Source organism: Diadema antillarum, unplaced genomic scaffold (genome assembly GCF_040938485.1).
Source record: "Diadema antillarum isolate AM-2024a unplaced genomic scaffold, OU_Dant_1.0 scf00000183, whole genome shotgun sequence".
In the NCBI taxonomy this organism is placed as follows: Eukaryota; Metazoa; Echinodermata; class Echinoidea; order Diadematoida; family Diadematidae; genus Diadema; species Diadema antillarum.
The window spans coordinates 1,572,082-1,588,248 of NW_027271072.1; positions in this window are offsets into that span (position 1 = coordinate 1,572,082).

The window sequence follows — 16,167 nt, forward strand, 5'->3', positions numbered from 1 at the left end:
TGTTCACGCTTGGCTGAACACTGAAGCTCTTGTCCAGAGTGTGTGCAAAATGACTTGCGCCAAATTAAAAGAAGATGGAAAATTCAGCCAGGAGTCCAAATAAGTGTTCTCAGTCAAACAAATTGGTCTTTTGCTATCAGTTTTGATTATGTTATGGTAGTTTAGGAATTTTCTGGCGATTTTCTGTCACGCTTTGAATTATTCCATCGTGTTATGGAAGGTTGCTTTAACAACATCAAGATCTTTCGAGCACAGATATCACAAATCATGCACAGACATATCGAGCACACATGCCAGTCACTCAGTCAAGAAAAAAAGTACAAAATTAATGGGTCCTCAGATCATTCAATCAATCAATCAATCCTTCAATCACTCACTCACTCAATCTATCAATCAATCAATCAATCAATTCAATCAATCAATCAATCAATCAATCATTTAATCATTTAATCATTTTTAATCATTTAATCAATTAATCAATTGATAATTCACTTAGTCACTCAATCAATCAATCAATCAGTCATTTACAAATGTATGCATGTTTAAAGTGGTAGATCGACATAGGGAATATCACCCCCCCCCCCCCTTTCCATGGCATAAAGGCTCGGTTTTTTGTTTTGTTTAGGTTTTTTGTATTTAATTCATCTAAAATGGCCACTGCTCTCTTCCCTTGTTGTTTCCACTACCAGCCCCTTCACTCATGTATTGATGGCTTGATTGATTGATTGATTGATTGATTGATTGAGTGAGTGAGTGAGTGATTAGTGGGATGGATGATTTGAATGTTGATTAATTTGGTACCACTACCACATAAATGAATAACTGGCATATGGTATTGATGTGTCCGTGTATTATGAAAACTGTGCTTTAAATATCATGAAGTAATTGCACACTCCAATTCTCACCAATTGATTAAGAAATTAAATCATTAAAATTACGATAAAAAGCTGACAAACAAAATTCAGACTATCATAACATAATCAAAGCTTTAAGTAAAAGAGCAATTTGTTTGAATTGGAGCACTTATTTGGACTGCTCGGTGAAATTTGCATCTTTCAATTTGGCGCAAGTCATTTTTCACACTCTGGACAAAGAGCGTCAGTGTTCAGCCAAGCGTGAACAAAAATTTGTTTTGTTGATTGCACTTGATAGATGAGACTATTGGGGATCCATGAATATGAAAAAATCTTCCATATATTTTGAAATGTAATTTACACAATTTGTTCAAAAGCGTAACTTTTTTATATACGCCCTGTGTGAGTGTATATATATATATATATATATATATATACACATACTCGCTCAAATCGTGATCAGTAGTTTTTAAAATTGCTGAATTGCTCACGGTTGTTCGTAAGAAAATGCACATATACAAGTATAACAAAACGGTCTAGTATGTACTACAAAAAAATAAATAAATCCGTATATGCCGTGCAATCGCTTTGCTCCCTGTAATGGGGGCATTCCAACCTGGTTGTCATTTTACTCTAAATACGACCACATCTCTCATTGGGTACCCGGTTACAATGAGACTTTGGTATGAGAAATGGACGTCGTCGATTTCTTACTTAACAACTTGTTTGCAATCATCATCTACAAGTTTATTTATTTTTATTGGATCGAATTGAAAAGGCCTTTATTGAAATTTGACAAATGACCTAAGGTCAAATTTCATATATTTAATTTCATTTTATGTCTCATTTCATAAATTTCATTTATGTATGAAAAAGAAATTCAGAAATGATAAGAAATTCAGAGATAGAATAAAGTATAATATAATAAAAATACACAGCACGCCAACAAAACATGTCTGTGACATAAAAGGAATAATATTTCATGTACATAGATATAATGACAATCAAACTGTTTGGAATTTTATACAAGAAACAGAAATGGCAAATTTTAGGGGAAAATATTACTTAATGGAATACTTCATTCCAACCAGAAGTCGACTTGTATTATGCTAACAAACAAACAAACAAACAAACAGGCAAACAAACAAACATATGAAGGACTAATTCATACGTAGACAAATACATTTCAGGGATTCTCAAGAGCGAAGTGAAATAGAATTCATCAAAATCATCTATTTTAAATGTAGGGGGTCTAAGATGGCGCATGGCAGCGTGTACTTTTGTTGCAGGAATTGAAGGGCACATCCTACGACTTTATTTTCCGATAGTGCAAGGATATCAAATTTCAATTTCAATCTCTGTATCTTATTTAGTAATATTTATTTGATCGTGAGTTTCTTTTTAAATCGGTTCCTCTAGTTATAGTATGGTCTAAAAAATATGTGTAATTCATAGTTCCCCTAATCTGATTTATCACAGGACCTGCAGCTGTACAAGCTTGCTTTATACACAGTCCCCATCATATTTCTCAACTCATGTATACAGACCTTGTGTTTGTACCAAGACAAACTTTTGTACATTCCGGTGAAGTTTCATCTAATTTACGTTTTGTATGATTTTCGTATTGTACAATTATACTTTTTGTGCTATTTGTGAGAAATATGGAAATAAATTGAAATTGAAATTGATCTATTTAATTGTTATCGTGTCCAACTGTGCATTGTATGAAAAGCAAGTAATGTCAAGCTAGTAAGGGCAGAGCGATAAAAAAAAAAAATCATGATAAGAATACATCACCTGCCTTCTACATTACCAATAAATCAAACGTGTATATGTAATCAAAATATGAATGTTCTGCGTCGGTGTGTAGTAAATGGATATTAAGAGTAAATCAGTCGTATAAACACCGCAGGAGCCAAGAAATTGGACTGACGTTTTGGTCAAAGACCTTTATCAAAGTATTTATTATTTGTATCTTGGCAACTTATGCGTCTTCTTAGTTTCTTGCATCAAATTGTTTATGTTCAGACTTACTTTGATAAAGGTCTTTGACCGAAACGTCAGTCCAACTCTTTGGCTCCTGCGGTGTTTATACGACTGATTTTACTCTTGATATATATATATATATATATATATATATATATATATATGAATACATAGTACGTGTTGTAATCATATTGTGCAGATCTATATATAAATGTGTATTATCATATCTTAATCATTGTTTGTATTATCATAATACATGAACCCAGTTTAGATTTCAATCCTTACCAGCCTACATATTCTTAGGCTTCACAGAATAGACGTGAAAGAGTAATAATATTAGTAGTAATTAGAATAACAATAAGAGTAATGACGAGAGCTGGCGTTTATAGGAAGAACAGAATGACACAAATATGTCAAGTTTGAGCGACATGGTCGTGCAACCTACTAATCTGTTATAATATGTGATTTAAAAGCTATATAAAGCACAATAAGGTTGGAAACCACACATAATTGTTTCTAAAACGTAAAAATATGTACGTAATCGGATTTACCACACTCAAAATTTCTTATATGCGACAGTCATATTAAAATAAACATATTCAGTGAACGGCGTTAGCATGACTTTGATGGTAAATCGTTTCAGAGTAACAGCGTTATTCTCACAACGCCTGTATGTCGGAATGTTTTTTTTTTTTTTTTTTAAAGCAATGGACATCTTCAAGAAGCTTAGTCAACGTAATCGGACTATTTCTAAAATAAGAAACTGAGCCACTTTACAGTGTCATTTTGTCCGGACAAAACCGCATATAAGCTTTGGGAAATTGGCGGTCATTGTTACCACAGGCATACCGTACTCACAGGCGGGTATTCAGCATTAGCTCTGAAGCGTGACGAATGTATGTTTGGTATGAATGACATTGTCATGGTAACCTATTTTACGACAACCTGCTTCTTTCAACATCATGGTATTGCATTGGAGTTTGCGTCGGGTCACTGATCAATCAAACAGGTATATTGATCATGAAATGCTTAATGCAGGCCCTGGGTGAAATGTACAGTCCATCATGGACAAGAACAGATCTAAAAACAGACAAATGATAATATTCGATTGATATGATTTGATATGATTTGATTTTAAATGAAATAATGAAAACAATATGTGTCAAAGTAGCACATAAGCTTGTCCGCGCCGAGTGTGTATGTGTGCACGTGGGTGTATGTTCTTACGCATAAGGGAAGAAAGAAAATTTCGAATCTATTTGTCATTTACATCATTTGCATTAAATGCTAATGTACACGCACCTACGTTATTAGAATATATACGTTTTGATGATTTTTGTACGTCAGAAAAATAGACAATATGTTATTGTATGGTAATACAAGACAATCACTGTAACTTAGTTATGCTTGTTTCTTTTTTGTTAACACTGAAAAAAAAGATTGAAATCAATTAAAACCAATCTATCGTTTAAGCGTAGAAAAATAAATGTAGAAGCTTCAATTACTGTCATGTTTTATCAGTCGCTCTTCTCACCAGCATTACTAAACATCAAAACAAATTTCCAGATATGACGGGCCATTAACCTACTGCTTGCCGTACCCTGTTAAGGATCGAATGATTATTTTGTCCGAAGGCAGTTGGTTAGAACGAGAGAGCAGAGTAATATCTACTCTGCTGTATCTGATCGATAAAATCTACTATCGCTCCTTAGCGACCTATCATCGCACGAATCTTTCCGCACTCCCTCTCCCTCCCCATCTCTTTTTGTTTTGCCTTTTCCTGCTGATTTCGTGTACCTTCCTTTTTATCTCATCCTCATGTTTCCTCTTTGCGCTTTATTTTTATAAATATCGTTCCTTTGTCTCTTCCACAGTCATTTGTCAATAGCATTGGCATTACTATGTGGTTAAACAATGTACACTTCACTGCCAATCAAGGGCGGAATCTGCCCAAATCCCCCCCCCCCCCCCCCGGCTCCATACAGAGAAGAAGAAAAAATGCATGGATGAATAGCGATTCTTTTGATAACATCAGACGAAAGAAAATGGGAAATACCATTTCCATTCATTTGTAGCAACCTTCATTGAAACGAGGGGCAAACCACAACACATGTCTTTCACGATCTGTCCTGCAGTTTTGTCCTGTCTGGCGCATTTTGATTGGTTGAAGTGTAAGCCTCAGAATGAAAAGTTGCCATAGGTACGGGGGTCCTTAACGACACAATAATTTCAGCAGTACAAAATCTTCCTATATATTGCACTTTTTGTGCCGGTTAGGGCATTCCACCCAAAGTTCTCGTTTCTTCCTGTAGGAGATAAATTTGTCTGCGCATCATCACGGATTATTTGCATGGAATAAACCCTCTCGTTGCTCTGACACTACCATTGAAGAGGATCGCATCATCTTGAATCCTAAGGTGCCTGCTTCCAGTCCAAATTACTTCTAGTTGCAAACTTTTCAGCATTTTCCCGCTTCTTATCCAGGTGTTTGAAGCATGTTTAAATTTGTATTTTCTGTACAGAGTTTTGACAATCTATCTTTACAATCTCTCTTTCACTTTATTCCGGAAGTTGTTTCTGATATGTTTATTAGCGAGCAGGTAAAAGGTAATGTCTGGCATAACACTTGAGGGAATTCATTGAAGTTCCTCTCACGAAAATGATGAAATGGATTTTAATATAAATGGAAGTTCTATAGTCGTCGAACTTAGTGATGCCATCCTCGTTCTTTCTTTAACCCTTTTTGTTCCTCTTTATTTCATGTCTATTGGTTCGTGTATGAAATTGTTGCACATTTTGACTCATTGGCACAGAATAGGTTAATACGTTTATGTGACAGTTTGCGAAGAGGATTTCAACAGGTTATGATCACTATAGTGGTTGGGAATGTGTGGAAGAAACATATTGGATTATATTCTCGCACTGTGGGCAAGATAGTCCACAGCTCTTCTCTAATCTCTTCACCCTTTATTGTTAAGGTGTTGATATTCTTGTTTGTTTGATTGTTTTGTGTTTACTGGTGATGATTATGTCGTGAGCTCCGGAACATGATAGAAGTGCTACGCTGCCATTATTTTTGTTTTTCATGTTCATTTCTATTGTTGCTACCATTGCATTTTGCCAAAGGATCATGACCAGTTATAGCGAGGTGTCAAGGAGATAAATGAACAGATATAAGGGATTATGCAAGATGTTCTAATGTATACGAATTGTTAAGTTGCATATGGTTCATATCACAACTGTGCGCTTATATACATTTTTTCTTTATTTCATTTTTGTTCTCCCTTGTGCAGAAAACCAAAAAGGAGCAGCCGTACCGATTGAGCCAATACACTGCACAAAATGGCACAATCCATCCTAAAATTAGCTCTCTCAGGTAAGGCTTATTGTCTCGGTGTATGTCTCGTCTGTGTCTTCTACTCTGAATATTCTTTCCATTTTTATATTTGTAGTTATATCTTTATTACGTATTATCGTAGGGATGTTTCCAAAAGATTTTACAGCGTGTCCTAAATCTTCCTATAGTCAAGCTCTGCGTTTGAAGATTGTTCCTTGCATTTCCACTTTCATGTAATATTGTATACATATTCTTTACACCTTATTTGAACATTTCCTTATCGTACCCTTTAAATTCAATTTGACATTGTTGCATAGTTATAGTTTTGTCCCTGTAGGATTTCTGTATACAATCCTACCCCACAGTGTGTATTAACGCGTTTGAACAATTCATATGATTTATGACATACTGTCAAAATTTCGTTATACATTGCATTGTATGCGGAATGCAGAACTAAACTGAACTGAACTGAATATGTAGATAATGGTATACTATAAAGACTGAGAAAAACTAAAAGAACAGAGGAATATTGGAGTACACATACCTGTTCTGATATTATGTCATACATTGTCCCCTGTCATGTCATCGGCAAAAAAAAAATAATAAAGTAAGGATTCCCCTTGGAAATATAGCTTATTTATCCAATACATAATTTTAACAACATTGTTTCCCACTTTTACACCACCCACTGCAGTACTGCTGTTATCAATTGCTGCTATTTCACCAGTGACAGCAGCACCAGCGACAACAGCAATGGTAAGTGTACATTACACTGTCTATATTCTTTTGAGTTATTTAGATATTGTTATCCTTACTTTTTGTCTCAGAATCATGTGAAATCATCCCAGGCCCTCTTTGAAAATAAAACAGAAAACCAGGAAAAACTGGGACAAAAACCACACACACACACACACACACACAAGTAAGTTTTCCTTTTGGTGTACTTTAATACATGAAAAACAATAAGTTTTCCTTTTCATGACTTATGATGGACGTGTGACTGCTAATGGTAGGTTCCATTGAATGTCAAATTCACAATGAACGTCTGTGGCATTCTCTACCAGTCCCGCTTCGGAATTGTAATAGCCTCAATACCCTCAAGTCTGAACAGCAACTTTGTGAATAATGTGTGACACATCGTGGGAGCCGGGTTCCAAAGATAACAGGCGCTATAAAAATGCTGTTTCATCATCATCAGTATCGTCATCATCATGTATCTTGTATGTCATGGTATGCTATACACGGCCCCTCGGTAGAGCAGTTCCGGGTGAGCTGAAAGGGCTACCCTGCTAAAAGAAAACGGAATGAATAGATAAATAAACAAAATAATCATCATCATCATCATTATCATCATGCAATGATCACAATTTAGTTGTTTACAATAAGCTCAATATTGCCTTAGCAATTAGGGGCAACACTGGAGACAGATAACCTGTGTTAACGCAATAACGTAGAGTGCGCCGTTTTTAATTCCGAATTACCCTCTTTACCTGTAGGAAACTGTACATATATATGATAAATGTATTTTTAATAGAGGAGTTTGAGTCCTAACGTATTTATGTCAATTAGGACAGAGGTATCAGAACATTTACATAGACTTGCTTGAACTGAAAGGGAATTTCTATCTTTCGCATCTTTAGGTTAGTTAGCATTTATGTCTCGATGGAGAAAATATTGTACATAGCAAAAGCTGTTTTGGAGGAGCAGCCGATCCTAAGTGATGACTTTTATACCATGACATAAGCTTGGCGATTGTTCGATTAAGATGGAAAAATAATCATTTTTCGACACTTTTCAATGAAAAATTTGACCAATGTCCATCGTCATCTATGGTACAGATTGTAATGACGCCTCTCCTCCTAACATGATCATGTTATTATACTGTGTGTGTATTTATATGTTTTATGTTCATACAGACTACAGCTGAGACTCCCTTTACAATTATCACGAGTGATGCTACGAGTGATAGTAGCACCACAGTCTATGAAACAACTGAAGCAACACCAGGCACCACAGGCACCCAAACTCCATACACCATGACTACAGACTCCCTTACCACTGGTGCTACTAGTGTTCCAGACACCACAGGCACCCAGACCCCATACACCATGACTACAGAACAATCCACTACTGTTACCGATGGTGCAGCAGCCACCACTAACACTGGGGCCATGGGCGCCACAACTGCAGACGAATCCTCCACTGCTTCTGGTGGTGGTGGTGGAGGCAACACTAACACCCCAGCTCCAGGCACGAGCGCCCCTGACGAACCTTCCACTGCTTCTGGTGGTGGAGGTGGAGGTAACTCTAACACTCCAGCTCAAGGCACGAGCGCCCCTGACGGATCTTCCACTGCTTCTGGTGGTGGAGGTGGAGGTAACTCTAACACTCCAGCTCAAGGCACGAGCGCCCCTGACGGATCTTCCACTGCTTCTGGTGGTGGAGGTGGAGGTAACTCTAACACTCCAGCTCAAGGCACGAGCGCCCCTGACGGATCTTCCACTGCTTCTGGTGGTGGAGGTGGAGGTAACTCTAACACTCCAGCTCCAGGCACGAGCGCCCCTGACGGATCTTCCACTGCTCCTGGTGGTGGCGGTGGTGGCACGGGTGCATCAGGCACCACCAATACTCAGGCTCCAAACACCGGAACTACAGGCCACTCTACCACTGTTACCGCAGGTGCCGCAGATTCTCGTACCACAAGTAGAGATAATGCCCCGGACTCTACCACCGAGACGGAGGACGTAACCACCTCTGAACCTGCGACACCACGTAAATATGAGCACTTGATGCTTTAACAAATATAAATTATAGATAAAATGTACATATGAATTATCACGAAAGATCGGGTCATCAATCGTTTTTAATCCTAAGGATACGGCTTCTAATTAAGGAACCGGAAATCGTGGTTTAGAATTCTTACCGAAAAGTACATATTTTGCGCGTCATCTGCCATTCCTGTTTTATTGACGTTGATTGGAGAAAGAGGGATTGGAAGAATAATTGTAGATTTTCGGAACAGAATTTAACTTGCAAACAAGTAAAAGTGAAAGAAAATAATTTAAAAATATGGACGGGAAAGCCGAAGCGTTGTTGATGTCATTCCAAGTCTCAGTGCTACTATAATTAAAGGTTCTCTGTGAGTTTGTTGTGCATAACGGAATGATTCTAGTAACATAACGATGTTTTCTTCATGTTCGTGTTACTCAATTTCTGTAGAAATAAACAATCTTGATATCATAGACGTATTTAATTGCTAATTTGTGTTTACTATCACTACAAATTTATTAGGCATAATAGAGTACGTGTATAGCATTACGCACAGTGATATCTTTTTTTTTCAATCCAAGTGACACACACACACACACAGAAATGATTTAGAAAGATTAATGAAGAGATAAATGACACAATTCAATTCTAAATTTTTACTAGTTTCCTACGAGGAAATATGGGAAGGAGAAGAAGAATTAATACATTGCTCCTAAAGCTTCGCTAAGAAACTTATTGAATTATTGTCATGTTGACAGCACATGACCTGTATCCACATCTGTGATATTAGCAAAAGAGTTTTTCTACTGTTTTTTTTTTTTTTATTTGATCGATAGCACCTCCCTCTGCCTCATTCCGGGGGATGCTCACTTTCTCTGGTCTGAACTTCACGGAAGGACTATCCAACTCTTCCTCACAAGAATACATGGACTTGGTTGCTGATCTTACCGAAAGTGTGAGTTTCAATTTTCTACACATTGTATGGATTAATTTCGATAATCATGCAGGATTTTGTTACTTGCAGATAACGTCCACAGTGTGTGGTTATTCGCTACATGCTCTTCAAGAGACCTGTATCACTATCTATTGACATTTCGTCATGCAAGGTGCATGCACTGTACTTCATATTGACTGTGATATTGGATATGATAATGGAAAGAGTGAAGGTAGCGAGGTGTCTACGCGCTTATCCTCAAGTGCTTACTAATATGTGTTTGCGCGTATGAAGACGTCAAAAAGAGACTTTATTACGTATTTAAAGAAAAGTCAATGGAGTCAGTAAAGCGTGCCTTCCTTTCGTCGTTTTATGTCAAAACTTTCGTCGCTATATTAATGAGCGGTATTCATGATAATAATATCATATTATTTGTGCATGATCCCGACTGCATCAGCATAAGTTACATGCACCTGTCTGTCTCTGTACATATATATAAATATATATAGTCTATTATGTAATATATATCTAACTACATACATATAAGAATGAATATATATATATATATATATATATAATATATATATATATTATACAGATATTGACTTATCAGAGGTGGAATATAACATTTGAGATATTTTTTATATTTTTGTCGAGGATTATTATATTTTTCCGAAGCGCGTAGCGCTGAGGAAAAATATAGTATTTCGAGACAAAAATATAACTTCCCAAGGGAAATGAAATGTTATATTCCTACCGAAGGAAAAAAGTCAATATCTGTTATATTATATGACCTACAGTACAAGAAATAAACTGCTAAAAGCAACACGACTTCTCCTTTTTCAAACCCACAGTCAAATTCATGAACGCGCGTGACAACGCTCGGCACTGGAGTGTTAGTGGTATGCAATCGAGCCAAACCGAGCCATAACTATGATGGCTTTCGCGTAGGCCCTAGCCGTGTTACTATCGATAATTCGTTCTTCCGTGGCATATAGCCGTGCAGGAGCATTATTCCTAACATTAGAACAGTCGCTATTCAATCATACGTAGGCCTGTAGCGAGGGCCTATATTTACGTAGCGGTAACGTTAGAGCTAGATTTTGTAATGACAGTTGTAATATTGAATTATTATTTTAAAAAAATTGTAACGTTAGAAGACTATAGGCCTATACCGTAACTGCCGCTCTTGGTCTAAAGCAAGCTTGGTAAGTGTTTGTGGTGATGTATGAGAATGTGAACTTTCTAACAATGTAGGGCCTAATCTCTTCTGTCTGCAGTCACTGGTACATGAACTGTAGACTACGGACCTGGCCCTGGTCCAGGTCCAGCGCTAGATGTAGCATAGAACTACCGGTGTCAAAGAAACTTACTCAGTTCAGGCGGTAGTAATACAAATGGGAAATCCTTTGCCTTCTGGCCCTGTCACGACTGTCTAACATTAACGGGAGTAGTAGGCTCTATAGCTTCCAACACATTCACCAGTTTGTTTCTCTCTCAAGCTGCCATACCAGTTACAACACTGCTAACAGTTTGACAAAAGAAATCTGTTGCAATTTCGCAATTCTCGCTTGTAGCATATATATATATATATATATATATAATACATACCACATATATACTCTCTACATTCACTAGATTGAGGTGAGGGACCAATCCAAAATCAGATTGAGAAAAACATTGACTTCTAAAACTATCAGATTGAGATTTTCAATCTAATCTTGGATTGGTCTCTCATCTCAAAGTATATATATATATATATATATATATATATATATATATATTGACATCAAATCTTGCACATTAATAGACGTGGCTGGTGTTGGGTAGCACCCCTTTAATCATCGAGCTTTCGGGCGAAAAGCCCTTCTTCAGGATCTATACAGTCAATGACAACAACGTATAAATACAATCAACCTAGGTATAAAATCATACTAAACTCAACTAGCCTCATATACTATACATTTCAAAATATACTCAACAGAAAGGGAGGCGACTCAACAGAAAGGGAGGCGACACACATAAACAGGACATATTCTTTCCAATCACATACTCGCCTGCCACTGCCAAACTACCTCACATCACACACAAACACCACCAGACTCTACAACAATCTGACAACACCCGGGAATTATTCCCCAAACCCCCTACCATCTCCTTCCGCCGTGGACGCACAATAAGAGACCTCTTAGTTCGGGCCAAAGACCCCTCCCCCAGCACGCCATCACACAAACCTAACGGATTCTACCGTTGCAACTCACGAAAATGTAACCTTCACCAACACATCGTAGAAACTACAACATTCCAAAGCACAACCACAGGTAGACAATTCAAGATCTCCTCACACATCAACTGCAAATCCACATGCGTCATATACCTCCTAACATGCTCACTCTGTCATAAACAGTACGTCGGGAAAACAGAAACAACACTGTACACAAGAATCAACAACACACTATCAGAAATACGTAACTACCACAACCCACATCACAAAACACTCCCATACACCAAACATTTCAACCTACCCTCACACTCATTATCCAACCTACAACTTACAGCCATCGAAGCTATCGAGAGCAAATCACACACGACAACATTACGCCGAGAATCCTTTTGGATTGACAAGTTAAAAACCCTCCACCCAAACGGAATTAACATAGAACCTTAATGTTTTTTTTTTTATTACTGATTGTCAGATATGTATGAGTAATTGTAGAAATAAATGTAAGTATGTATGTATGCTTGTATATATATTTTGTTTTTGAATCATGGGAAAGTATTGAATAGATGTATGAGGGTGTATTATATAGAGATAGATGAGAGGAGATTAATTGAATGTTAGTGTATAAAAATATGTTATTTTTTAGATTATTATAATATTTGTTAGATTAATTGAATGTTAGTATATGATAAATATGTTATTGTTTGAGAAGGTTAGAATAATTTTTAGTCAGATAGAATTAGTGATTGATGTAAATGTAGGTAGATATATAATAGGTAATGTAATAATGGTATATGTATTTTGGGAAAGTTGAACTGTAGTTAAAGTAACGTGGTTGTAAGTATGTAAGTATTTGGATAAATAGATTCATGTGTATAAATTATATTAGGTATGCGGATATGTATGTTTGTATGTATTACAAGAGGTGTATTAATATGTAGAAATTGTAATGGTAATTTGCAAGTTTTTCTGTATTGTTGGATGGTGAAAATTTTTGAGTATTGGTAGTTTTTGATTGATTATTGAGAACGAGCCTTAGTACAGGAACGCCCCCCCCCCCCCATATACACAAATACATAAAAGATACACCCGACCACAATCTTCACACAGACAACACTACAAGACCACACTCAGCACCAACACAGTAAGTTTTGTTTTTGCGATTGTATTTAGTAATAGTATGCTGATTTGTTTTTTGTTATAAAATGCGCTGAATTGAGGTATGTTTTATGTTGAGTATATCTTGAAATGTATAGTATATGAGGCTAGTTGAGTTTAGTATGATTTTATACCTAGGTTGATTTTATTTATACGTTGTTGTCATTGACTGTGTAGATCCTGAAGAAGGGCTTTTCGCCCGAAAGCTCGATGATTAAAGGGGTGCTACCCAACACCAGCCACGTCTATTAATGTGCAAGATTTGATGTCAATAGATTTACTGTTCTTGCACCGCCCGCCATGTTGTGGTTAAGTCTTTTGATGCCAGTATATATATATATATATATACGTTCATGAGTTCTTTTGTCAGTGGAAGTCCATTATTTTTAGAGTAACTTAATAGAATGTTTGTCTATATCTAGTGAACAAGTATCCTTACGTTATCTATGTAACCATTTCAGATAGAAGACGCCTACTGCAACGCGACAAACGTCACGGCCGAAGGGGGTAACTGTACCATAGAGGTCGAAGTTACTGGTCTAAGAAGTGGCTCCGTGATTGTCGACTACACTGTGACGTATGCTGGCACGGAAGCGGAAGTTGAGCAATTCACGGAGGACGTCTTGGCGATAGAAACACTCGTAGTTAGAGATGAGAGTGGAGCTGTCTATGAAGTCGTATATGAGACTCCAACACGTAAGTGTGCAGTCACCTGATACTAAACTCGTTTCTCGCGCTGACGGCAGACGTTCTACATAATAGTGGCGGACAGAAATGCGTCATGGTGCAATATTTGTCTCCAAACAGCCCCGTCAAAAACAAAAACAAAAACAAAAACAAAAAACAAAACGAAAAACGAAACAAAAACAAAGACAGATAGAAAGAAAGAGCCAGACAAAAAATAGTCAACAAGGTCATATTATGGCTTACAGGTGTTTGTTTCACGTCTTAGCAAATAAAAAGAGTGAGAGCATAAAGTTGGATAATACGAAGAATGCAGTTCAGGATGAATGTTCAGCTTTTAAAGAGCGATAGAATGCATGATAAGAACCCAAGACACTTTCCGTTAATGTGCTGTTATGTAATAATCCTGACGCTATGTAGGCTACGTCACATGCTTTCCGCAAACTTGTGTCGGGAGTTTCGTTCGCAGCGGAGCCATGACCATGTGCTTAGCAGGATTATAATGCGACTTTCGATACACTTCATTCAAAACAAATTTTCAAATACGTTTATTGAACAAAATACGCAACTCATTCAAGTACTGTAAGTACGTCGTTATGCTCTGTGTTGAGTTTGTGGCTTCTTGGCCGTAAATACATTGTTATGTGTCCTACTGTGATTTTTTTACATCCTTTATTATTCGTAAGTAAACAAGTCTCATGACAATTATAATTTAATGTGGCTGCTTCCCCTTGGTATTTTAGCAGTGTATTAATTCATATCTTATGCTCACAATATTTTACTAATATTATTCAAATTAGTAAAATTCTTCCGTCGAGATGTTTTTATTGCAACTGCTTGACAAATTGCCCTACATCGACGTAAATAAGCACTGAATTGATCAGTGTTTTATTAGAAGCCATGATAAAAAAATCATAGGCGTACATACTCGAGCAGGATTCGAACCTATTACCTCATGATCTCCGGACAGGTGTCATCTCCACTAGACCACCGAACTTCCGTCCGACAGCAAGTGCTGGTTCTAATCCTTATAGCATGCAGCGGTACTGCTTTTCTATTCAAATTAGTGAAATTCTTCCGTCGAGATGTTTTCATTGCAACTGATTTACAAATTGCGCTACATCAACGTAAATAAGAACTGAATTGATCAGTGTTTTAGTAGTAGCCATTATAAAAAAAATCATGGGCGCTTATACTCGAGCAGGATTCGAACTTACGATCTCCTGATCTCCGGACAGGCGTCATCTCCACTAGACCACCGAACTTCCGCCCGACAGCAAGTGCTGGTTCTAATCCTTATAGCATGCAGCGGGTACTGCTTTTCTATTCAAATTAGTGAAATTCTTCATTGCAACTAATTGACAAATTGCCCTACATCGACGTAAATAATATTGTTCTGTTACTAATAATGTTCTGTATAAATGATAATTTGTCTTGCAATCTAAGAATATACGTTGTGTTCCAATGTGAATTTTCGCTTTAACTAAACTCTGCAAAATGTTGCCGTATACCCTATGTTAAAAAAATGTTTAAACTCATAAATACTAAAGACATAAGCTTGTAGAAAAAAAAAAGATATCTAACTCGTGGTTAACTATCATTCTTTGTTTGTTTGTTTGTTTGTTTACAATGCAGTGGTAACTGAAGCGCCCGTAATTACCACGACTATTCCTACTACAACTATTCCTACAACGGTAAGAAGATCCTCAATTTTTGTTCTCATGAATTTGAAGGCTATCCAACATATATATGCTGTTTAATTCAGAAAAAAGGGGGCGGAGTCACCCCCCCCCCTTGACGTTTCACGCTATGATTCTGCTCTCCTAGAAAGCCTCGTCATGAAACGTCTTGATTTTTGTTTTCAAAGTCTCGCGCATGTACGGTATGTCCCCCTTAAAATTACGAACGGATTGTTCGCATTGATAACACCTAATTTGATTAAACCATCAAAACGCTACTTCAGAGTCTTAAAATATAATATCTCAACTCTATTTTACAGGAATCCCATTCAATTTGGTTAAGTGGTCACAGAGAAATGTGGATTATTGTAAAGCATGTCATGAGTCTGATTTTTCCAAGTTTAGCACTTGGATGCTCTTGGAACTGAATATTAATGTATGAACGCAATACACAGAACTTGGAGGGAAGGGATTCCTGACATGCTCTAAAAAATTCCTGATTTCTCTTTGACCACTAAGATGTGGGCAATGAGCTATGGTTTCAT